This window comes from Ovis canadensis, chromosome 7 (genome assembly GCF_042477335.2).
Source record: "Ovis canadensis isolate MfBH-ARS-UI-01 breed Bighorn chromosome 7, ARS-UI_OviCan_v2, whole genome shotgun sequence".
Lineage (NCBI taxonomy): Eukaryota > Metazoa > Chordata > Mammalia > Artiodactyla > Bovidae > Ovis > Ovis canadensis.
Genome location: NC_091251.1, coordinates 92458290 through 92476211, shown reverse-complemented (window position 1 = coordinate 92476211; position 17922 = coordinate 92458290).

The following is a 17922-nucleotide window of genomic DNA, read 5'->3' as shown; positions in this document are numbered from 1 at the left end:
GCCCCTGTACACTGTAAGTGGTTGCACCCACCATGGAATATACTATGAAGGTTCCTTTAAAAACTGAAATTAGAACTACCACATGATTCAGTAATTCCACTAGTGGGTATTCAAACAAACACTAATTTGAAAAGATACATGCACCCCAGTGTCCATAGCAGTACTATTTTCAGTAGCCAAGACATCGAAACAACCCATGTGCTCATCAACAGATGACTGGTTTAAGAAGATGTGGTAGGAGATTAGCTCAAGCTGGTAGGGTAGAAGGATGCAGGATAATCCCCTTCTTATGAAAGCACCAAATCACAATTAATAGCTGAACAACCATCAACAAAAAAAATACTTGAACATACTAATAAAGGATACCCTATATTCAAAGACAAAGAGAGACAATAAGAAGGGCTCAATTGTGATAAACTTAAATTCCAGGACCCACAAACTGGGAAACAATTATGCCACAGAAGTTTTCCCACTGGAGTGAAATTTCTAAGCCCCACATCTGGTTTCTCAGGCTAGCAGCAGGAGGAGGAGTCCCCAGAGAATCTACTTTTGAAGCCCAGTGGGTGTTGATCACGGGACACTCCCAGGACTAGGGTAAATAGAGACTCCATTCTTGGAGGGGGAGGACACAAACTCTCATGTGCGCTAGATCCCAGGGGGGAAAAGGAGTGACCCCCATAAGAGACTCAGCCAGACCTACTTGCTAGTATTGAAGGATCTCCTGTAGACGTGGGGATGACTAGGGCTCACTGTGTGGTCAAGGACACTCACTGGAAGCAGCAGTTCTGGGAAGTATCCATTGGCATGAGCCCTCCCAAGAGCCTGCCATTAACCCCACCAAACAGCCTTTGGCTCCAGTGCTGAGTTGCTTCAAGTCAACCAACTAATAGGGTGGGAACACAGCCCCACCCATTAGCAGACAAGCAGATTAAAGTTTTACTGAGCACAACCCTGTCCACTAGAGGGACAAGACCCATCTCCACTCAACACTAGTCCCTCCCATTAGAAAGCCTTCACAAGCCTCTTAGATAGCCTCATTCCACCAGAATGCAGACAGCAGAAGCAAGAAAAACTACAATCCTGTAGCCTGCAGAATGGAATCCACAGTCAAAGAAAGTCAGACAGAATGAAATGGCAGGAGTATATGTCCCAGAAGAAGGAACAAGATAAAACCCCAGAAAACAAAACAAAACAAAATACTATGTTAAGTGGAGATAGGCAATCTTCTGGAAAAAGATTTCAAAATAATGACAGTGGAGATGATTCAGGATCTTGGAAAAAGAATGGAGGCAAGGACTGAGAAGATGCAAGAAATGTTTAACAAAGACCTAGAATAACTAAAGAAAAAAAAGAGATGAGCAAAATAATAACTGAAAAGAAAAAATACACTGAAAGGAATCAATAGGTTCTGAGGCAGAAGATCTGATGAGTAACCAGGAAAATAGAATGGTAGAAATCATTGCCCCAGAACAGAATGAAGAAAAAGAGTGAAAAGATGAGAAGACAGTCTAAGAGACTTTTGGAACAACATTATATGCACCAACATTTTCACTATAAGGGTTCCAGATGGAGAAGAAAGAAAGAAAGGACCTGAGAAAATATTTGGAGAGATAATTGCTGGAAACTTCTATAACATGGGACAGGAAACAATCACCCAATTCCAGGAAATACAGAGAGTCCCAGGTAGGATAAATTTGTGCTGAGACAAACAGAAATCAAATTAACAAAAATTAAAGACAAAGAAAAAATATTAAAAGCAACAAGGGAAAAAATAACAAAGAACATAAAAGCGACCTCCCATAAGGTTATCAGCTGATTTTTCAGCAGAAACTCTGCACATCAGAAGAAAGTGGCATGATATATTTAAAGTGATGAAAGGGAAGAATCTCCAACCAAAAATACTCTTCCCAGCAATGCTCTCATTCACATTTAATGGAGAAATCAAAAGCTTTCCAAACAAGCAAAATGTAAGAGAATTCAGCACCACCAAATCAGCTTTAGAACAAATGCTAAAAGGACTTCTCTACACAGAGAACACAAGAGAAGGAAAAGACCTACAAAACAAACCCAAAACAATTAAGAAAATGCCACTAGGAACATATACCAATTATTACTCTAAATGCAAATGGATTAAACATTCCAAGCAAAAGACACAGACTGGATGAATCGATACAAAAATAAGACCACCTGTGTATATGCTGTCTACAAGAGACCCACTTCAGACCTAGAGACACATACAGACTGAAAGAGAGGGGATGGGAAATGATATTCCATGAAAATGGGAATAAAAAGAAACCTGAAGGAACAATACTCATATCAGGCAAAATAGAATTTAAAATAAAGTTTTTCACAAGAGACAAGACAAAAAAAGGACACTGCATAATGGTCAAGGGATCTACTGAAGAAGGTAAAACAATTGTAAATATATATGTACCCAATGCTGGAGCACAACAATATACAAGGCAAATACTAGTAGCCATAAAGGGAAAAACCAATAGCAAAACAGTAAGAGTAGGGGACTTTATTTTATTTATTATTATTATTTTTTTTAGAGTAGAGGACTTTAACACTGCACTTACATCAATGGACAGATCATCCAGACAGAAAATCAGTAAGGAAACACAGGCCTTAAATGACACATCAGACCAGATGGACTTAATTGATGTTTATAGAGCATTCCATCCAAAAGGAGCAGAATACACACTCTCCTCATGTATACATGGAACATTCTCCAGGATTGATCACATGCTGGTCCACAAAGCAAGTTTCAGCACATTAAAAAAAACTGAAATCACATCAGGTATCTTTTCTAACCAAAATGCTATGAGATTAGAAATCAACTGCAAGAAAAAAACTATAAAAAAACCACAAAAACATGAAGAAAAAACAGTATGTTTCTAAACAACCAATGAAGAAAACAAAGGAACTGAAAAACACCTAGAGACAAATGAAAACAAAAGCACAATGATCCAAGACAGTACATTAAAAGGATGAGACACCATGATCAAGTGAGATTTATCCCAGGAATGCAAGGGTTTTTCAATATTCACAAATTAATCAGTGTGATATACCACATCAACAAAATGAAGAATAGAAACCATATGATCATCTCAATAGAGAAAAAACTTGAAATTAATCAATACCTATTTATGATAAAAACTCTGCAGAGAGTGGGCAGAGGCAACACATCTCAGCATAGTAAAGTCCATATATAACAAACCTATAGCTAATATCACACTCAATGGTGAAAACCTGAAAACATTTCCTTACATTTCCTCTAAGATCTGGAACAAGACAGAAAGAGTCCACTGTTACCACTTTTATTCAATGTAATTTTGGAAATCTTAGCTATGGGTAATCAGGGAAGAAAAATAAATAAAAGGAATCCAAGTTTGAAAATAAAAAATTAAGCTGTCACTACTTGCAGATGACTTGGTGGCTCAGATGGTAAAGCGTCTGTCTACAATGCGGGAGACCTGGGTTCGATCCCTGGGTTGGGAAGATCCGCTGGAGAAGGAAACAGCAAACGGCAATCCACTCCAGTGCTATTGCCTGGAAAATCCCATGGACAGAGAAGCCTGATAGGTTACAGTCCATGGGGTCGCAAAGAGTCGGACACGACTGAGCGACTTTACTTTATACTTTCTTTACTTTACTTTGATACCATTCATAGAAAATTCTAAACACAGATAGAATTCTCTTTGACATAAATCACAGCAAAATCCTCTTTGACTGCCTCCTAGAGTATGGAAACCAAAATAAACAAATGGGAGCTAATTAAACTTAAAAGCTTTTGCACAGCAAAGGAAACTAAAATATGAAAAGACAATCCTCAGAATGAAAGAAAATACTTGCAAATGAAGCAAGTGACAAAGGATTAATCTCTGAAGGATATAAGCAGTTCATGCAGCTCAGTATCAAAAAAAACAAGAAGCCATTCAAAAAATGAGCAGAAGACCTAAATAGATATTTCTCCAAAGAATACGTACAAATGGCTAAGAAACACATGAAAAGATACTCCACGTCACTCATTATTAAAGAAATGCAAATCAAAAGTACAATGAGGTATCACATCACACCAGTCAGAACGGCCACCATCAAAAAAATCTACAAACAATAAATGCTGCAGAGGATGTGGAAAAAAGCGAACCCTCTTGCACTGCTGGTGGGAATGTAAATTGACATAGCCTCTATGGAGAACAGTATGGAGAATTCTTAAAAAACTAGGAATAAAACTATAATATGACTTAACAATCCCACTTCTGGGCTTATACCCTGAGAAAAACCATAATTCAAAAATACATATATCCCAATGTTAATAGCAGAACTATAGCCAGGACATGGAAGCGGCATAGATATCCATTGACAGATGAATGGATAAAGAAGTTATGAACATACATACAATTAAATAGTACTCAGCCATAAACCACAATGAATTTGAGTCAGTTGTAATGAGGTGGATGAACCTAGAGCCTATTATACAGAATGAAGTAAGTCAGAAAGAGAAAATCAAATATTGTCTTATTAATACACATATATGGAATCTAGAAAATAGTATTGGTGAACCTGCAGGGCAGGAGCAGAGACACATACATAGAGAAGGGACTTGTGGACACAGTGGGGGAAGGAGAGGGTGCGACAAACTGACAGAGTAGCACTGACACATATACACTCCCATGTGTAAAACAGACAGCTAGCAGGAAGCAGCTGTGTAGCACAGGGACCAGCTCATCACTCTCTTCAAAAGGGAGGGGTTATATGTACACTGATACCAGATTCATGTTGTACAGCAAAAACTAACACAACATTGTAAAGAAATTATCCTGCAATTAAAAATAAATTTAAATGTCAATGTATGGCAAAACCAATACAGTATTGTAAAGTAAAATAAAGTAAAAATAAAAATTTTAAAAATAAATAAATAAAATAAATAAAAATTGCATCGCAGCACTGTATTTTTCAATCCATCTCTTTGTTTAATCGAAATAAAAACAAAAATAAGCAAGTGGAACCTAATTAAACTCAGAGGTTTTTGTACAACAAAGGAAACCATAAATAAAACAAAAAGACAACCCACAGATTGGGAGAAAATATTTGCCAATTGTGTGATGGACAAGGGGCTTAGTCTCCAAGATATACAAACAAAGCTGAATGCAACGTGGTATCTTCAAAAACACAAAAACAATCCAATGAAAAGACAGGCAGAAAAGCTAACTGACATTTCTCCAAAGAAGACATACAGATAGCCACGAAAAGCTGTTTAAAATTGCTAATTATTAGAGAGATGCAAATCAAAACTACAATGAGATATCTCCTCACACCAGTCAGCATGACTATCATAAAAAGAAAAAATCCACAAATAATAAATGCTGGAATGGTTGTGGAGGGAAGGGAACCCTCCTACACTGTTGATGAAGCTGTAAATTGGTATAGCCACTACAGAAAACAGTATGGAGGCTCCTTAAAAAACTGAAGATAGAGCTATCATATGATCCTAAAATCCAACTCTTGGGCACATACCTGGAGAAAAACATGGTACAAAAGGATACATGCACTTCAGTGTTCATTGCAGCATTGTTTATTATAGTCAAGACATGGAAGCAACAGAAATGTCCATCAACAGAAGAACAGATGAAGAAGAGATGGTAAGTATATACAACAGAATTTTACTCAGCCTTTGAAAAGAAGAACTAGTGCCACTTTCAGCTACATGGATGGATCTGGAGATTGTCATACTGAGTGAAGTAAGTCAGACAGAGAAAGAGAAAGATCGTATGATATCACTTATATGCAGAATCTTTAAAAAATGATAGACATGAGCTTATTTACAAAATAGAAACAGACTCATAGACTTAGAGAATGAATTTATAGTTGCCAGGGGCGAATGATAGGGAGGAAGAGATAGTTAGGGAGTATGGAATTGACAAGTACACAGGACATACTGCATGGCACAGGGAACTCTGCTCAATATTCCATAACAACCTGATGGAGAAAAGAATTTGAAAAAGGATAGATACATGTATACATATAACTGAATAACTTTGCTGTATACCTAAAACTAACACAATATTGTTAATCAATTATACTCCAATATAAAATAAAAAGCTTTAAAACAAAGATGTGGTATATATACATACACTAGAATAGTACTCAGTCATAAAAGAGGAATTGTTGCCATTTGCAACAACATGGATGGAAATAAAGAATATCATACTAAATGATATTATGTAATATCTTGGCCACCTGAAATAGTCTAATTAGGGACTTTCCACATAGGGTAGACAATCAACATTACTAGCCATAAAACTGCCCGAGAATATGATTTTTTGTTATTTCTCTCCTTTTACAATCATCTCTGAAGAGGAATATTATGCAGTAATCTTGCATGTTTGGTTTGAACTCAGATACCAAGCCTACTCATTCATATACCAAAGTTAGGCATTTTATTCCTCCTTTTGCTGACTGAGCAAACCCCACACATGGGAAGCTGAGTGAAGTGCACTGGTGTAACAATGATGAGTGGTATGATGACTTCAAATACCTGCTCATACAATTTACATATGTCTTCTCTTGTGTGAGTTTGAGACTGGATGTTCCGTTTTGAGTTTTCTGTGAATTGCTGCCAGAACCTTTTGATTTTTTAAGTTAACAGACCCAAAGAAACCTAGCTGATGCTCAATGATTCAGTATATGTGCTCATATGGAGCCACATGGACAAAACTCCCATTTTGCCTGGGATCCACTAACACACTAAGAGCTTTTTCTTCACAGGCAGAGGACATGGCCTTGTTTCAAAACCCCAGGGCCTATATAGTGATTCTTTTCGGGGCTGCTTGTCATAGATTTCACATCATATCTACCACTACCACCAGTTTCCAACAGGGTCAAAGACATCAGCTGTGCCATACTTGACAGCTCTAATTATGGCTTCAGGTTTTCAATGGGCAAGGAAGAAACCAGAACCTTTTCTGGCCTTGCATTCTTCCTCAAAATTGGCCACTTTTATTATCATCCAGCATCATATTCCAGGTGTGAAATGTTTGCTTCAATAACCCAAAGAAGCATATATCAGACATCACCTTCTTTGTGGTAGGGAAGGCATCGTGAAGCAATTTGCCTTTACTCTTCGGCTATTTCCCAACATGAGCTACATCCTGTAATCTGAAGTACTCCAATAATATGAATTGTCCCTGAATCTTTGTAAGGTTTGTCTCCTAACCTTAGAATGTATATCTCCTCATAAGACCTCCAATGAACTAACCAACTCATGTTTGCCTGGGCCCATCCTCATGATGCTGTAGATATAATGATTCAGTTCAATGTCTTCTGCAATGTCCAGTCTAAACCTGTTCAGATAATACACCAGATGCAGGAAGGTGAACATGACTCTGGAGGCAAATATACAAAATATACATGGTTATCCATGACATATGAATGCTACACTCTTTTTGGATGCTCTTTTCTGATCAAAATAGAAATTAACAAGTTTAGCAAATCAATGACTGATGCACCTGATGCCACCATGCACCTGATGCCATTTAATATCCTCTGGCAATGGCAACCCACTCCAGTGTTCTTGCCTGGAGAATCCCAGGGACCGTGGAGCCTGGTGGGCTGCCGTCTATGGGGTCGCACAGAGTCGGACACGACTGAAGCAACTTAGCAGCAGCAGCAGCAATAAGACATTCTGAGAGTTGGTTGTCTACAATCACTCACTAGGATCAATACAGTTTCTGTAATGGCTAGATTGGTGATTTCTATGGAGATGTGATAAATACAACTGCTGCTGTTTCTTTTAGGCTTGAATAGTGCACTTGTGTCTACCTTCTCACCATGAACATAGTATTGACTTTGATTCACTATCCTGGCCAGAGGCAGAGGCATTCACCTGCATAGTAATGATGATAGCTCTTATTCCACATGCCAACTTTATATGGACATTATTCCCACTACTTAAGATACCAATCCCAATTACATACCTGAGGACTCAGACATGTGACCACTAGGTTGGACTGCAGGGCACAGAACCCATTGTAAAACGTATGCCAGCTAGAACTCCACTTTTTTCCTGATGTCATAAGCTCCCACTATTTCAGGGTCCACAATAATGCTTTGGAATCTGAGCATCAATATCAATGCAGGTACTGTGTCCAATAATCTTCTCAATTCTACTCATTTCTCTAACCCTACCACAGTGTCTCCTAAGGAAATGGTTTTAGGTTTCTTGGGTAAAGGACTGAGAGAATCACTACATGATATATTTGTCATAATGTTGATATATCCTTCCTCCTAGGGACCCAGCAGTCTCTTTATTCAACAGATTCTGTATTTGAAAATCTGCTTTGCTCTAAGAACTGAATAGGCATCATGACTTTCTTTTGAGTGCAACCTTTCTCAGTTTCCTGCTCCTCCAGTTTTGCCTTCTTCTGATTGTAGATACTAAGTAGCACTCTTTTTGGATATTCATCTGTTTTCCTTCAGTTCAGTTCAGTCACTCAGTCGTGTCCGACTCTTTGCAACCCCATGGATTGCAACACGCCAGGCCTCCCTGTCCATCACCATCTCCCAGAGTTCACTCAAACTCACGTCCATCGAGTCAGTGATGCCATCCAGCCATCTCATCCTCTGTCGTCCCCTTCTCCTCCTGCCCCCAATCCCTCCCAGCATCAGAGTCTTTTCCAATGAGTCAACTCTTCACATGAGGTGGCCAAAGTATTGGAGTTTCAGCTTTAGCATCAATCCTTCCAAAGAACACCCAAGGCTGAAATCCTTTAGAATGGACTGGTTGGATCTCCTTGCAGTCCAAGGGACTCTCAAGAGTCTTCTCCAACACCACAGTTCAAAAGCATCAATTCTTCAGTGCTCAGCTTTCTTCACAGTCCAACTCTCACATCCATACATGACCACTGGAAAGACCACAGCCTTGACTAGATGGACCTTTGTTGGCAAAGTAATATCTCTGCTTTTCAATGTGCTATCTAGGCTGGTCATAACTTTTCTTCCAAGGAGTAAGCGTCTTTTAATTTCATGGCTGCAGTCACCATCTGCAGTGATTTTGGAGCCCAGAAAAATAAAGTCTGACACTGTTTCCACTGTTTCCCCATCTATTTCCCATAAAGTGATGGGACCGGATGCCATGATATTAGTTTCTGAATGTTGAGCTTTAAGCCAACTTTTTCACTCTCCTCTTTCACTTTCATCAAGAGGCTTTTTAGTTCCTCTTCACTTTCTGCCATAAGGGTGGTGTCATCTGCATATCTGAGGTGATTGATATTTCTCCTGGCAATCTTGATTCCAGCTTGTGCTTCTTCCAGCCCAGCGTTTCTCACGATGTACTCTGTATAGAAGTTAAATAAGCAGGGTGACAATATACAGCCTTGACGTACTCCTTTTCCTATTTGGAATCAGTCTGTTGTTCCATGTCCAGTTCTAACTATTGCTTCCTGACCTGCATATTGGTTTCTTAAGAGGCAGGTCAGGTGGTCTGGTATTCCCATCTTTTTCAGAATTTTCCACAGTTTATTGTGATCCACACTGTCAGCGATACCATTATCTGTTAACACCTCAAAATCCTTAGGTAAAAGGTAAATCCCTTCAGTCATCTCTCCAGCCTTGGCAATTTTGATGCTAATTCTGATCCCCTAGATTCCGGTTCTTACATTCATCCCCTGACCTCTGTTACTTGAGAGAACTCATTATCCTCACAGCTCTTAAGAAACACTGGTCTGTAACAATGTGTCATCAAACTGTTCTATAGATGAAAGACACAACTGAACTTAGAGATGATATTGACCCTTGTACCAGCAGCATATTTTAAATAATTTTTATTGATGCATAATTGACATATAACAGTCTATTAGTTTCAGGTGTATAACATCATTAATCACTCAGTTCAGTTCAGTTCAGTCGCTCAGTCGTGTCCAACTCTTTGCGACCCCATGAATCGCAGCATGCCAGGCCTCCCTGTCCATCACCAACTCCCGGAGTTCACTCAGACTCACGTCCATCAAGTCAGTGATGCCATCCAGCCATCTCATCCTCTGTCGTCCCCTTCTCCTCCTGCCCCCAATCCCTCCCAGCATCAGAGTCTTTTCCAATGAGTCAACTCTTTGCACGAGGTGGCCAAAGTACTGGAGTTTCAGCTTAAGCATCATTCCTTCCAAAGAAATCCCAGGTATCATTAGGGATATTCAAATCAAACCCTCAATGAGATATCACCTCACATTTGTCAGAATGGCTGTCATCAAAAAGACAATAAATAACAAGTGTTGGCAAGATGTGGAGAAAAGGGAACACTTATGCATTGTTGGGAATGTATTAATAAATTGGTGCATCCACAAGGAAAACATTATAGTGGTTCTTCAAAAAATTAAAAATAAAACTACCAAACAACTCAGCAGTTCCTTTCCTGAGTACTTATCCAAAGAAAGAAAATGAAAATACTAATTGAAAAGATATATGCAAAAAAAAGAAAAGAAAAGATATATGCACCTCAGTGTTCACTGCAGCATTATTTACAACAGCCAAGATATGGGCGCAACCTGAGTCCATCCATAGATGAATAGTTAAAGAAGATGTGGTATGTATATATGGTGATACACCACCTATATGTATGTTGTATATATATTGTATCCATATATATATAATATAATATAGCTATAAACTAAAATATTACTCAGCCATAAAAAAAGGACATCTTGTCATTTGTGGCAACATGAATGGGCCTAGAGGGTATTATGCTAAGTGAAATAAGTCAGATAGGGAAATACAAATACTATATGATTTCACTTTTATGTGAAATCTAAAAATCAAGACAAATGAACAAACATAACAAAACAGAAACATCATCATGTATACAGAGAACAAACAGATCGTTGTGAGAGGGGAGGTAAGAAAGAAGTGATTATGAAGTGGAAATTTCCAGTTACAAAATAAATGAGTCATGGGTATGACACGCATGGAGTATCTAGTCAACAGTCATGTAATGTCTTTGTATGGTGACAGATGGTAAGTAGACTTAACAGGTTGATCATATAGAACAGCACAGACATTCAGAATCGTACACCAGGAACTAATATTGTGTGTTGGTCAACTATACCTCAAAACAGACAAACTCATAGAAAAAAAGAGATCAAATTTGTGGTTAACAGAAGTATGGTTTGGGGGAGGGATGAAGGTAGTTAAAAGGTACAAATTTCCAGTTTTACAGTAAATAAAAACAGAGATGCAATGTACAACAGGATAAATATAATTAGCATTGCTGTGTGGTTTATGGAAGTTGTTAGATAAATCCTAAGAGTTCTTATCACAAGCAAAATATATCTTTTTCTGATTGTCTAATTTTGTATCTTAACGCTATGGATGTTTACTAAACCTATTGTGGTAATCATTTCTTGATGTGTATATGTTACATCATTATGCTATACACTTACACAGTACTGCAAGTCAAATATATCTCTTTAAAACTACAAGAAAATTTTTCATTGAAAAACATACAAAGTCAGATTTCCCTGGTGGCCCAGTGGTTAAGACCCTTATCAAGAGGCTCTTTAGTTCCTCTTCACTTTCTGCCACTAGAATGGTATTATCTGCATACCTGCAGTTGTTGATGTATTTTTCCTAGCAATCTTGATTCCAGCTTGTCAGTCATCCATCCCTGCATTTCTCAAGATGTACTCTGAATATAAGTTAAATATGTAGGATGACAGTATATGACCCCTTACAGGAGCCCTATTTGCCCTCTTAAAAACATCCAGTCTAATTATATGATTCCACTTCAACTCAACTTCAGCCTGTCATACTCCTTTTCAAATTTTGAATCAGTCAGTTGTTTCATATCCAGTTCTGATTGCTGCTTCTTAACCAGCATACAGGTTTCTCAGGAGACAGGAAAGCTGATCTGGTATTTCCATCTAATAATTTTCCACATTTTATTGTGATCCATACAGTCAAAGACTTTAAAATAGTCAATGAAGCAGAAATACATGTTTTTCTGGAATTCCCTTGCTATCTCCATGATCCAATGAATGTTGGCAATTTGATCACTGGTTCTTCTGTCTTTTCTAAACCTAATGTTTTTGCTGCCAATAAAGCGTTTTGTGCTTTTCCTTAACTCATAGGTGATACACACAAAAACTGATCAGTGACAAACCATTAGTGAGACTCATCAAGAAACAAAGGGAGCAAGCAATAAATGCTGGAGAGGGTGTGGAGAAAAGGGAACCCTCCTACACTGTTGGTGGGAATGCAAACTAGTACAGCCACTATGGAGAACAGTGTGGAGATTCCTTAAAAAATTGCAAATAGAACTACCTTATGACCCAGTAATCCCACTGCTGGGCATACACACCGAGGAAACCAGAATTGAAAGAGACACATGTACCCCAATGTTCATCGCAGCACTGTTTATAATAGCCAGGACATGGAAACAACCTAGATGTCCATCAGCAGATGAATGGATAAGAAAGCTGTGGTACATATACACAATGGAGTATTACTCAGCCGTAAAAAAGAATTCATTTGAATCAGTTCTGATGAGATGGATGAAACTGGAGCCGATTATACAGAGTGAAGTAAGCCAGAAAGAAAAACACCAATACAGTATACTAACACATATATATGGAATTTAGGAAGATGGCAATGACGACCCTGTATGCAAGACAAGGAAAGAGACACAGATGTGTATAATGGACCTTTGGACTCAGAGGGAGAGGGAGAGGGTGGGATGATTTGGGAGAATTACATTCCAACATGTATACTATCATGTGAATTGAATCGCCAGTCTATGTCTGATGCAGGATGCAGCATGCTTGGGGCTGGTGCATGGGGATGACCCAGAGAGATGTTATGGGGAGGGAGGTGGGAGGGGGGTTCATGTTTGGGAACGCATGTAAGAATTAAAGATATTAAAATTTAAAAAATAAAAAGATAAAAAAAAAAGAAACAAAGGGAGAAGAATCAAATCAACAAAATTAGAAATGAAAATGGAGAAATCACAACAGACAACACAGAAATACAAAGGATCATAAGAGACTACTATCAGCAACTAAATGTCAACAAAATGGACAACTTGGAAGAAATGGACAAATTCTTAGAAAAGTATAACTTTCCAAAACTGAATCAGAAAGCAATAGAAGATCTTAACAGACCCATCACAAGCACGGAAATCGAAAGTGTAATCAGAAATCTTCCAGTAAACAAAAGCCCAGGACCAGACGGCCTCACAGCTGAATTCTACCAAAACTTTAGAGAGGAGCTAACACCTATCTTACTCAAACCCTTCCAGAAAATTGCAGAAGGTAAACTTCCAGACTCATTCTATGAGGCCACCATCACCCCAATACCAAAACCAAAGATGCCACAAAAAAAGAAAACTACAGGCCAATATCACTGATGAACATAGATGCAAAAATCCTTAACAAAATTCTAGCAAACAGTATCCAACAACATATTACAAAGATCATACATCATGACCAAGTGGGCTTTATCCCAGGAATTCAGGGATTCTTTAGTATCTGAAAATCAATCAATGTAATACACCACATTAACAAATTGAAAGATAAAAACCATATGATTATTTCAATACATGCAGATAAAGCCTTTGACAAAATTCAATGTCCATGTATGATAAAAACCCTCCAGGAAGCAGGAATAGAAGGAACATACCTCAACATAATAAAAGCTATATATGACAAACCCACAGCAAACATTATCCTCAATGGTGAAAAATTGAAAGCATTTTCCCTATAGTCAGCAACGAGACAAGGGTGCCCACTCTCACCACTACTATTCAACATAGTTTTGGAAGTTTTGGCCATAGCAATTAGAGCAGAAAAAGAAATAAAAGGAATCCAGATTGGAAAAGAAGAAGTCAAACTCTCACCATTTCCAGATGACATAATCCTCTACATAGAAAACCCTAAAGACTCTACTAGAAAATTACTAGAGCTAATCAATGAATATAGTAAAGCTGCAGGATACAAAATTAACATTCAGAAGTCCCTTGCATTCCTATACACTAATAATGAGAAAACAGAAAGAGAAATTAAGGAAACAATGCCATTCGCCATTGCAATGAAAAGAATAAAATACTTAGGAATATATCTACCTAAAGAAACTAAAGACCTATATATAGAAAACTATAAAACACTGGTGAAGGAAATCAAAGAGGACACAAATAAACAGAGAAATATACCATGTTCATGGATTGGAAGAATCAATGTAGTGAAAATGAGTATACTACCCAAAGCAATTTACAAATTCAATGCAATCCCTATCAAGCTACCAGCGATATTTTTCACAGAACTAGAACAAATAATTTCAAGATTTGTATGGAAATACAAAAAACCTCAAACAGCCAAAGCAAACTTGAGAAAGAAGAATGGAACTGGAGGAATCAACTTGCCTGACTTCAGGCTCTACTACAAAGCCACAGTCATCAAGAGAGTATGGTACTGGCACAAAGACAGAAATACAGATCAATGGAACAAAATAGAAAGCACAGAGATAAATGGACACCTTATCTTTGACAAAGGAGGCAAGAATATATAATGGAGAAAAGACAATCTCTTTAACAAGTGGTGCTGGGAAAACTGGTCAACCACTTGTAAAAGAATGAAACTAGAACACTTTCTAACACCATACACAAAAATAAACTCAAAATGGATTAAAGATCTAAACGTAAGACCAGAAACTATAAAACTCCTAGGGGAAAACATAGGCAAAACACACTCTGACATACATCACAGCAGGATCCTCTATGACCCACCTCCCAGAGTAATGGAAATAAAAGCAAAAATAAACAAATGGGACATAATTAAACTTAAAAGCTTTTGCACAACGAAGGAAACTATCAGCAAAGTGAAAACACAGCCTTCAGAATGGGAGAAAATAATAGCAAATGAAGCAACTGACAAAGAATTAATCTCAAAAATATACTAACAACTCCTGCAGCTCAATTCCAGAAAAATAAATGACCCAATCAAAAAATGGGCCAAAGAACTAAATAGACATTTCTCCAAAGAAAACATACAGATGGCTAACAAACACATGAAAAGATGCTCAACATCACTCATTATCAGAGAAATGCAAATCAAAACCACAATGAGGTACCATCTCACGCTGGTCAGAATGGCTGCTATCCAAAAATCTACAAACAATAAATGCTGGAGAGGGTGTGGAGAAAAGGGAACCCTCTTACACTGTTGGTGGGAATGCAAACTAGTACAGCCACTATGGAGAACAGTGTGGAGATTCCTTAAAAAACTGGAAATAGAACTGCCTTATGACCCAGTAATCCCGCTGCTGGGCATACACACTGAGGAAACCAGAATGGAAAGAGACATGTGTACCCCAATGTTCATCGCAGCACTGTTTATAATAGCCAGGACATGGAAGCAACCTAGATATCCAACAGCTAACGAATGGATAAGAAAGCTGTGGTACATATACACAATGGAATATTACTCAGCCATCAAAAAGAATACATTTTAATCAGTTCTAATGAGGTGGATGAAACTGGAACCTATTAGACAGAGTGAAGTAAACCAGAAAGAAAAACACCAATACAGTATACTAACACATATATATGGAATTTAGAAAGATGGTAACGATAACCCTATGTGTGAGAGAGCAAAAGAGACACAGATGTATAGAACAGTCTTTTGGACTCTGTGGGAGAAGGTGAGGGTGGGATGATCTGAGAGAATACCATTGAAACATGTATATTATCATATATGAAACAGATCGCCAGTTCAGGTTTGGTGCATGAGACAGGGTGCTCAGGGCTCATGCACTGGGATGACCCAGAGGGATGGCATATGGAGGGAGGTGGGAGGGGGGTTCAGGATGGGGAACACATGTAAACCCATAGCTGATTCATATGAATGTATGGCAAAACCACTACAATATTGTAAAGTAATTAGCCTCCAACTAAAATAAATTAAAAAAAAAAAACTGATCTGTGATTACTTTGCAAAATTCCCAAAGTTGGGGACCGTATTTCAGTCCACCTCATCCTGAGCAGCCTCTTATTGAATGTTTCCATTGCTAGCACCTTTTCCTTCACAGAACTTATACTTCCGCTATAACCTGGTGCCTATCAGGAGGCTGGTCTCCAGCACCAGGTGTGATTCTGTGCCCTGCAATGCACCACAGAACCAAGCTGAGCAGAAGGGCTGGAACCTGAATTTAAATCTCACGTCTGTAAGTTGGGAGCATCCCTGGTGGCTCAGGCTACTGTTCATGACAGTTGAGAGAATAAATAGTCACAGGACTTTGATTTCACTAGGTATGGACTGGGATATGAAATGAAATAAATAGCCAGCTAGGTGCTAAAAATTTAAACAGCCCACAGGTTATTTCAAGATTGTCTCATCAGCTACAAGCAGTGCAAAATTGAAACCTCCAGCTTTTTTCCAAGTTCTCATTCCTTATGAACAGAGGAGGGAGAGACGGGTCTTGGGATTTGGGAGTGGAGCCAGACGCACTGGATGTTAAGAGGTAGGAATGCTCCTTTTCTAACCAATACAATTTTCAGCAAGAGACTCTCCCCACCCCTCCACATACACACACAAAAGAGTACAGTGTCACAAGACCACGAGACACGTCAGTAAAATGAAATCCATTCCATCCTTGAGGTCTGTGATCTGACACAGATCTGAGATAATCCCTAGAGATCTAATCTAGTAGTCATTTAATGTTCAGGAAGATAATAAAATGGAGCCCCAGGAGGGTAAGGCTAATCCTGGGATCATAGACTGGACTCCCCGCACACCTGGTGCTCACAGACGTCACTTACCCACAGATACACTCTCCCTCACCCAAGCCTTGTACTCAGGGGACAAACACACTCCCTAACATTAATGTGTCCCTGGCTTGCCTGTTTTTGTTGAGTCATAGATAATATTGTACATATGGCCGCTCCCCTTCTTGTTCACACACATCCATCTATTCATTTGATAAGCATTCTAAGCACATATTCACCTCGCATTGTTACAAATGTCAAAAACACTGTACCAGCTCTCAGAGGCTTGTTTCCTCATCTACATTCATAAATAGACACACACAGAGTTTACCACCCTTAGGAAAAACTAATGGTTCCCATTCACCCTTTAAACTGAAAGTAAACAGAGGACTGTCTTTAACTGGAAGGGTAACTGGATTTCAGTCCAGAATCTTCCACTAACCAGCTATGTGACATTGGGCATGTCGCCTTTCTTCTCTAACCTCATCTATCCTTTCTGTAAAATGACGATCTTAGTCAAAGATGGGTGGTCTTAAGCTTGTCAGCTTCACATTCTCTAACTCTCTGTGAGCCTGCTTGCTCAGTCACTTCAGTCGTGTCCTACTCTTTGCAACCACATGGACTGTTTCCTGCCAGACTCCCCTGTACCTGGAATTTTCCTAGCAAGAATACTGGAGTGGGTTGCCATGCCCTCCTTCAGGGGATTTTCCTGACCCAGGAATTGAATTCACGTCTCCTGTCTCCTGCATTGTAGGTGGATTCTTTTTACCACTGAGCCACCAGGGAAGCTCTCTGACATTTTAGTAAACGTAGGCCCTATAACAGTTGTCAGAAAAGCTAAAGTTATTAGCTGTGCAAATTGATGAAGAGTCTGAATTTTTTTTTTCTTCTAGTATATGATAGGAGATAATATATTCTGGAGCTGCATCAGAAACAGTGGCTGAAGACTGTGGGATGGTATTGTTTGGCTATCTGTAAAGGCCTCTCTGGCCTTCGCATTCTAGAACTTCAGAGAAAGTTCATGGTAAAAAGCAATTAACAGAGCACAGCAAAGGAAAAAGGGGGAAAGTGTGACAACTGTGGTAGCTTCTTTCCCTTCTTTGATGGGGAAGGATGGGGGAGGCAGCGGAAAGGGAGCAAAAGCTGCCCTTGGAGCCTTCTCAGAGTTGTAATATCCA